This window comes from Portunus trituberculatus, chromosome 35 (assembly GCF_017591435.1).
Source record: "Portunus trituberculatus isolate SZX2019 chromosome 35, ASM1759143v1, whole genome shotgun sequence".
NCBI classification, from domain to species: Eukaryota; Metazoa; Arthropoda; class Malacostraca; order Decapoda; family Portunidae; genus Portunus; species Portunus trituberculatus.
In genome coordinates this window covers 14582522-14590925 of record NC_059289.1, presented here as the reverse complement: position 1 = coordinate 14590925, position 8404 = coordinate 14582522, and the positions used below count along the sequence as shown (strand labels likewise).

The 8404-nt window shown below is 46.1% G+C and overlaps 1 protein-coding gene across 2 annotated transcripts in view; it reads right to left on the bottom strand.

Annotated features, from left to right (window-relative positions):
• The window catches only part of LOC123512923 (zinc finger homeobox protein 3-like), a 146744-nt gene extending 138638 nt beyond the window's left edge, over window positions 1-8106 (bottom strand). The window contains exon 1 of one of the 2 annotated variants that reach the window (XM_045269588.1): window positions 7741-8106. The gene's annotated coding sequence lies outside the window, so the exon portion shown is untranslated. The remainder of the gene's footprint in view (window positions 1-7740) is intronic. The other variant, XM_045269589.1, reaches the window with a different exon arrangement.
• Between the last annotated feature and the right edge of the window lie 298 nt (window positions 8107-8404).

Genomic DNA, 8404 nt, shown 5'->3' with positions numbered 1-8404 from the left:
GCAGTGGTTGGAGGGGAGGTGAGGGGAGGTAGGGCGTGCCGTGACAACAGGGCTGGCATAGTATAGTATGGCACCCAGCTTGGCACTCTCTGTTTTGTATCATCCGCACTTCCTTCCTATTATTTGACTTTTTATCGCTACTGCTCTCTCTCTCTCTCTCTCTCTCTCTCTCTCTCTCTCTCTCTCTCTTGAATTATGCTATGCCGACTAATTTAGCACCCTTATCATGTTCTCGTTCTCCTAACCTAAAAAAAACTTAATTCGTATGTACACGCTTTTTCAACGTAAACAGCATATACATTCTTCGTTTTTTACATGGAAACAATAAATACATTCTTTCTCTTAGCTTATCTCATGGTCGGCCCCTTCAAGACATTTTTTTTTTAGCTATGTTATTATAACCGTAAAAACAAGTGATTACAAGAAAGGATTTTGATCCGGTCATAAATCTCAGCTTGTTAGTGTGACTGCTACCTGTATATTCTTTCCTCCATCTCCCCCTCCTTTTACCCGTCCCTCCTCTCCTCCTCTCCTCTCCTATGCCTCCCTCGCTCCATCCCCCTGCCTCGTTCCTTCATTGTCTCTACATCTTTATCTGATCCCCTCCCTTCTCCTCCTCCTCCTTCTCTTCCTGACTCATGATGTAAAGGTGCTTACGAAACACACGGTAGACGTTTACACCTCCACCATATTGTTTCCCATTTCAACAGTATCAAGTCAGATTTAACATACATATGAATAAGACAACAAAACGATCCCCGCGAAAATCTTGCGCGTAGTACGTGTCGACGGAACATTTAAGCATTCTCTTTAAATAACCATGATGCATCGCCATAGAATTAACGACGTATAATTATATCCCTCCTAATCGCTGCCTCTTTTTCCCGCAGGTGGAGCCAAATGGTGGAAAGTTATAGCAATTTCCCAACAGATACTCACGCAATATTTGGTCAAGGAGGAAACTCAGCTGATTGCGAATGAGACGCAGTAAATACTCGCAAATAAACCTGAAGAGCAACGGGGAGAGCAAAAATTTCCCGGAATAGCACATTAAAAGGTTTACAGCACCGCCTCTCCTTGTCTAATCTGAAGCAGCGAGATGCACCCATTAGGAGGGGAGCTCTGAGGCAAAGGGAACAGGCAAGAACACCACAGCCCGGCGTGCTATACAACCGCAGAGCTAATGAAATACCCAGAGGTGTAAACAGTTGTGAGAAAGCTAGTGCAGACGAGAGGTGGTGAGTAGGGTGTGGTAGTGTAGCGGGACGAGTGAGTGTGTGGGTGTGTATTTGGAGCGAGAATGAAAGGAATTGTGTCTCGCAGTAAAATGTGCTAAGTTTTTAAGCTGTGTGGGTGTGTATAGGTAGAGTGAAAGTGAATGAAAGGGTACTGTGCATAGTTTTGAGTCTCGTGTAGTGCTATAGAGTGCTGTGGTGTTGACATAGTAACAGCAAGGTGAGATAAGAATGAGCTGAAGTGAGCTTAGTGCAGGAGGTAAAAAAAGGTTACCGAAGGAATATGTGGATGAAGTGAATCAGGGTGAGAGAATAATATTGCATAATGGTGTAAGGAAACACAAAGGATGAAATACGACGTTACTGTGTTGAGTAACTTCGGTTGAGGTAGGAAAGGTATAAGAATGCATAGGAGCAGATGGGAATACATAAGTAGAATATGTAATGCATTATGCTAAGTAATGAACAGAAGCACAGAGATAGATAGCGAGAGAGGGAACACAGCTAGTTGAGGCCAAAACTAGTGTGAATAGGACCAAATGTTTCAGTCTTCATCAGATCAATTGACGAGTTGAGTTAAATGAAATAGACAATGCACAGAAATAAAATAAAAAAAGAAAGGAGATATAAAGAATGATGGAAATGTGAGAGGGACAAGATAAGGTGAGGGCAGGAATGGGGTGAAAAGAACCAAATAATCTAGTCTTAAGGTAAATTATTAGGTTGAAATAGAATGAAATGGGTACACTTAGAAATAGAGACAAATATAAAGGATGAAAGAGGAAGATATGAGTAGGACAAGGTGAAGTGAGGACAGGTAGCAGGGTGGAGAGGACCAGATGTTTCTGTTCTAATTAACAAAAAAAAAAAAAAAAAAAACACACAGGAACATTTGTTGGCTTGATCGCCTGTCACCACCTACATTATTTACCACGCCAATTAGCTATTCCAAAAATTTTAATTGGCTCTCACGTAATGATGACTCTTGGCCTGTTAATTAACGTTAGCAAGGTGAGAGTCTTTGAAGAGCAGGTGGAAGGAAGGAGGACTCAGAATGAAGAAGGAGGAGAGACAAGTGAGCAAGAATAGAGAGGGAGAGGAGAGAGAAGAAAAAAAGAACATGAAGAGCAACAATAAAAAACATTAAACGAAGATAATTAAAACCATGTGGAAAATGTAAATACGTGAAAACCGAGAGCAAATAAAGATGACGAGGTAAAATTTCAGTAAGTGACAATAAATAAACGAATTTTGCAAAACAGATACGAACCAGAAATTTGTATATGTGTGTTACAGAGAGAGAGAGAGAGAGAGAGAGAGAGAGAGAGAGAGAGAGAGAGAGAGAGAGAGAGAGAGAGAGAGAGAGAGAGAGAGAGAGAGAGAGAGAGAGACCTAATTCCTTCCAACACCTACACATAAATAACATGAACAACAAGGAAACACTCACGATAGGAGAAAAAAAAATGAAAAAGAAAACGAAGAAAAAGAAGAGGACACAGATATCAACTGGAGTAAGGAGGAGGAGGAGGAGGAGGAGGAGGAGGAGGAGGAGGAGGAGGAGGAGGAGGAGGAGGAGGAGGAGGAGGAGGAGGAGGAACAACTACCACACTCAAAGCCTCAAATCAGGAAGCAAAGGAAGTTATTCATTTTGTTGCTGCAGAGAGGAAGTCAACCCCCAACCATCCCTCTCTCTCTCTCTCTCTCTCTCTCAGCAGTACTAGGGTCTCTAATGATCGTCTCCTGTGGATGGTTCTTCTGGTCCCCGTCTGAGAGTCGTCTGGCGGTTACCTTAATGTTCGCTGGTTTATGGGATGGTAAGCGAGTTTCTAGGAGGGGAGTGAGGGGAAGGTGGCAGGCAGCGGTAAGAGAAGGAAGGATGGGAGGAATGAATGGGAGGTGAGAATGGGAAGGAAAGATAGGGAAGGTAAGAATGAGAGTAAAAGTAAAGAAGAGAGAGAGAGAGAGAGAGAGAGTACAGAGAGGGGACAGGGAACAGAGGGGAGGTGACTTATCAACCAGCTCTCTCTCTCTCTCTCTCTCTCTCTCTCTCTCTCTCTCTCTGCAAAGCGGCCGCCACACGTTTCCCTGTCTGCGTCTGTCTACTTCTCTCTCTCTCTCTCTGTTCACTTGTTTGTCTGCACCTGTCTCTAAAATATGGAGGGAAATGTGTAAGAAAGAAAGGTAGAGGAAAAACACAGAATAATTCTTTAACCTATTTAACTGTGTGTGTGTGTGTGTGTGTGTGTGTGTGTGTGTGTGTGTGTGTGTGTGTGTGTGTGTGTGTGTGTGTGTGTGTGTGTGTGTGTGTGTATATGCGTGTGTGTGTGTGTGTGTGTGTATCTTTTCTCTGTTTCCACGCGAGTGTGTTTTAGATCTCCTTCTATTAGTCTATCTTCATATTGAATGGTCCCCTCTCCCCCCTTTCACGCCCTCCCTACCCTCTCTCTCTCTCTCTCTCTCTGCACCATAAAGCTGCCCAACACGCGAGGAGAAACGCCAGAACGTGATAATTTCAATATAAACGGAGGCGGTGGCGTCGGTGGCGGCAGGACGCGCACCACCACCACTACCACCACCACCACCACCACTACTACTACTACGCTGCCTTCCGCTGCTTACCTCCCGCCACGTGATTGGTCTCTACAAGGCGCAACAATAATCCTGATTGGCTGATTCGGTGGCATCATTGGCGGCTGTGGCGGAGGCGGTTGTGGGGACGGTGTGGGTGGTGAAGTCATGTAAAAGAGAGAGAGAGAGAGAGAGAGAGAGAGAGAGAGAGAGAGAGAGAGAGAGAGAGAGAGAGAGAGAGAGAGAGAGAGAAGGGAGGGTTCCAGATTGTATGTACGTATTTGCAAGGTACATTACTCATCAGGTTAGAGCGGCGGCGCTAAATCATTGGTCAAAAAGGGCTATTGTGTCCCCGGCGCGGGCGAGAATTACCTTCCTCATTAACTTGCAAATATGGCAATTAGCGCAGCCTTTCAAATGCCCCTGAAGATAAAACAACAAACAGTGTGTGTGTGTGTGTGTGTGTGTGTGTGTGTGTGTGTGTGTGTGTGTGTGTGTGTGTGTGTGTGTGTGTGTGTGTGTGTGGCACCTTCTTCCATCGACAAACCCGTCATGCCCCGGCCATCCGATCAACAAACTGCCTACTCTCTCTCTCTCTCTCTCTCTCTCTCTCTCTCTCTCTCTCTCTCTCGGGGTCGACCCAAGAAACACCTTCAGTAGCTCCTCCCCCTCTTCCCTCCCTTAGAGCTTCAAGTTCCGGCTTCCCCATTGAGAGAGAGAGAGAGAGAGAGAGAGAGAGAGAGAGAGAGAGAGAGAGAGAGAGAGAGAGAGAGAGAGAGAGAGAGAGAGATGAGTAGAAGTACCCAAGAAAAATATGTAAAATACGCATTAATTTGAACACGAATTATGCTATATTTACTGGCCATCCTTGCGACTCCTTAGCGGCGTGTTATTGCCGTCCATAAACGATGATTAGAGAGGTGAATGCAATAAGTTAAAGGTAAATCATCAAAAGTACTCAGCTATATGCGTCCTGTGCGTGTCCGCGTGAGCATTTGCATGTACAATAACACACGATAACTCGTCTTGCGAATAGAGAGAAATGTGAATAATTGCCTGGGTGGAATGAAGGTAAATGTATAGTTTTAGTTTTCAAATACAATGGTAATGAGAGTACTAGTAATAATATCCGTAGAAAAATTGAAAGGAAATAAATAAATAAAAAACAACAACAACAACAATGAGAAAAATAATAATAATAATGATAATAAAAATAATAATAATAATGAAAAATAACAAAAACAATAACAACGCAAAAAAACAAGTAAAAAAAAAAAATGACAAAGACCCACACCTCACCACACACACACACACACACACACACACGACCTGAACGGATCCTCTCTAGCAAACTAAAACTCCTCTCATTAACCTCACTTCCGCATAGGTGGCATTCCCGTTATTATACGAGAAAGCGAAGAGGGGAGTGGAGTGAAGGAGCCACTTGAAGAACCCCTATCCAACCCTGCAACCCCTTCCATCCCCCCCACCCACTACCCTGACCCACCCAAGACACAAGAAGGCGGCGAAAGAGTAGTAGCAGTGAGGGTGTCAGCTTCTGCCTCTTCTAGAAAACAAAAGCTCAAGAAATCATGTTTGTTTGTCAGATGCCCGGGGAGAACGACACACGGACACACAAGGCACGGTGTAAATCATCCTGGTATCTCCCTAATCATCAGTAATTATCAGTGAGACGCTTCGACTCGCCTGCCGCCTCGACCAGGACTTGATAATTAATCCAGTTTTTGTGGCTGCGTCTCTCGAGAAGTTCCGTCGTGCTCCTCGGCTGTCCAGGTGACGCCACGACTTCCTCTCCTCGCGTGTCTCTCTCTCTCTCTCTCTCTCTCTCTCTCTCTCTCTCTCTCTCTCTCTCTCTCTCTCTCTCTCTCTTCACCAGAGATTGCAACCAAGTGTGAAGAGAGAGAGAGAGAGAGAGAGAGAGAGAGAGAGAGAGAGAGAGAGAGAGAGAGAGAGAGAGAGAGAGAGAGAGAGAGAGAGAGAGAGAGAGAGAGAGAGAATGTATGATGGATGGAAGGATGGGTGAGGAGGAGGAGGAGGAGGAGGAGGAGGAGGAAGAGGAGGAAATAGAGGAAGAGGAGCAGGAGGAGGAGGAGGAGGAGGAAGCCATGAGCACTCTTTTCAGTTTTCCCTCAAGGCACAATTTATTTTCTCATCAAGATATAAATTTTAAAAGAGAAATAAAAAAAATAACAAATTCCATAAAGCGGATGAAAACATAAGATACACAACAATAATAACAAACATAAACAACTTGGGCCATGCACAACAACTTATTTTTACGCAAGACAAACAAATAAACTCAGCACCATGCGATGTAACATGACTTCTGACCAAATTATCGGAATGGGAAAGAGAATAATGGCTGAATCTTCACACACACACACACACACACACACACACACACACACACACACACACAACCTGTTCTTTAATGACTGGTTGCTACAGTTATATACTTTTTGTTATCAATGTACAGTAGTGCTTTCTAAATCACTCCCCGCCGCCGAGGACTGGCTCCCTCCCTCCACCTGCCTACCGACCCACGTGTTTACCTGGCGATTAAGTGATTTATTTACGTATACAGCTATTTAGCAAGTTTTTCTACACATAAATACACGATAAAAAGGTTTTCACACCTGCATAGGATTGTGTTCGACCAAAAAGTTGTCGATATTCACAATTGTGTTAACTTTTCTATATATTTACGAATGTTTATTGCTTATAATTGGTTACAATTGATTAAGTTTTCTCCTTTGCTTTACTTTATTCGATAAGAAAACAGTGGTCTGACATTTTTACAACGTCTTATTCCTCCGTTCCTATCATTAACTGCTTTCTTTTCCTTTGTGTTTACGTGAGCATTTATCTAGACAATAAAACTAGAATAGAATTGTAATTTCACGCTAGAAAGTCTACAGCCGCCCACAGGCACCTGGTGTATTCTATTGTTGGTGGTGTGGTGTAGTCATGTCGGCCAGCAAGCAAGCACTTAGCACTCCCAGCACCCCTCCCTACCCCCACTGTGAAGTGCAGCCATTGGTGGGGTCAAGGCGGCACCTCAAGTGAACCTGCCGGAGAGAATTTCCAGCTATTTTTTTTTTCTCAACTTGATGTTTATGAGGCTCGTCCTTGGTCCTGCAAACGCTTTCTCAAGTGTTGGCGAGGTACCGAATCCTGACATGTATATGAGGCAGATACGCGACGGGGCGACGCTTGGGCTGGTGTGTGCATGAAAGTGTTGATAACCTCCGACGGCGGGTCAGTCGGCGGCTGGTTTTCCGTCACAACAAACACGAAGCTGCTCCTCAAGAACCCAGAACACCTACAGGCACCGTAGTCTGATCGCTTTCCGGGGAAAGGGATGAGAAAAAGTTGGAAAGGGAGTGGGAGTATTGTGGCGGTGCGCGGCTCCGACGGCGGCGATAAGTCACTTCCTTCCCCGCCACAGCTGTTCCCCGCACGTGGGCGTCCCGACACTGTACTGCACGTGGGGCAGAGAACGGCGACCCAGCGTGCCCAGGGAGCCAGCCAACCTCATCCAACAAGTTATCACTCCAGTGGACGTAAATTATGCAGATATTTAACAGAAAAAAAAAAGTGACGCAGGGCGATACAAAACACGCCCGACCCTTCACTCCACGCGGCGAGGCTCGCGACACATACCCTGCCCCAGTCCTCTCCTCGGCGCCCACACACACACGTGCCCCACCCGCTCCCTACATCAGGTGGTGGGGTGACTTTACAATACAGACGCACTGAACAGGTGTGTTGATAAGGAGGGAGGGCCGGGGAGGGGTGGGAGAGTTGAGGTTGGGGGTGTGAGGTGGGGGGGGTGCAGCGTACCCCTCTCCCCCACCTTCACGCATCCCCAAAGAAAGGGGCGGGGCAGAGGGGTTGAGTGGGCGTGCACGTGTACCTGTGGTCATGACGGTGGGGCGGGCGTGGGCGGCGGGCGTGGAGGTAGGCGTGTGTCCCGGGCTAAGGTACGCCTCACACTGTCCGCGCCGAGCCACCACCACCAAGCTCTTGCATACATTGGAGCGACTGGCATAAGCGCACCACTAATCAATGCCTGGGACCTGGTGCGCGTGTGCAACCCCACGCTCTCCCACACCAAAATAATTAATAATCACATCTGCCGCCTTGAAACCCTGTCTGCCCTCCACTTCTTTCTCTTCCCTACTGTTACTACGGACTCCTGCACCTCTCCATCCTCCTCCTTCTCCCTCTCTGTTGTTACTGTGGCTCTGCTTCCCCCCAGCACCGTGTCTCCTCCCAGTGCGAGTGAGACAGAGCTGCGAGCGCCAACGAATGGGCCACCATAGCCACGCGAGATCAGGGGCGGGAAGAAGGAGGAGGAAGAGGAGGAGGAGTAGTAGAGGGGTTGACAAGGGCCGTAATTTTCTACTGTCAAGGAGTAACTCTTTCTACATTCAGCGTTTATTGAAAGCAAACGTTGTCTTCCACATGTCATCGGCACAAACGTAATTACATAAACTAAAATATTTATAATGGGATCAAACAAAACCAAAGGGAAGAACGCACCTTCGGGGACACCCAAGGTAAGGCAGAACTAAGGA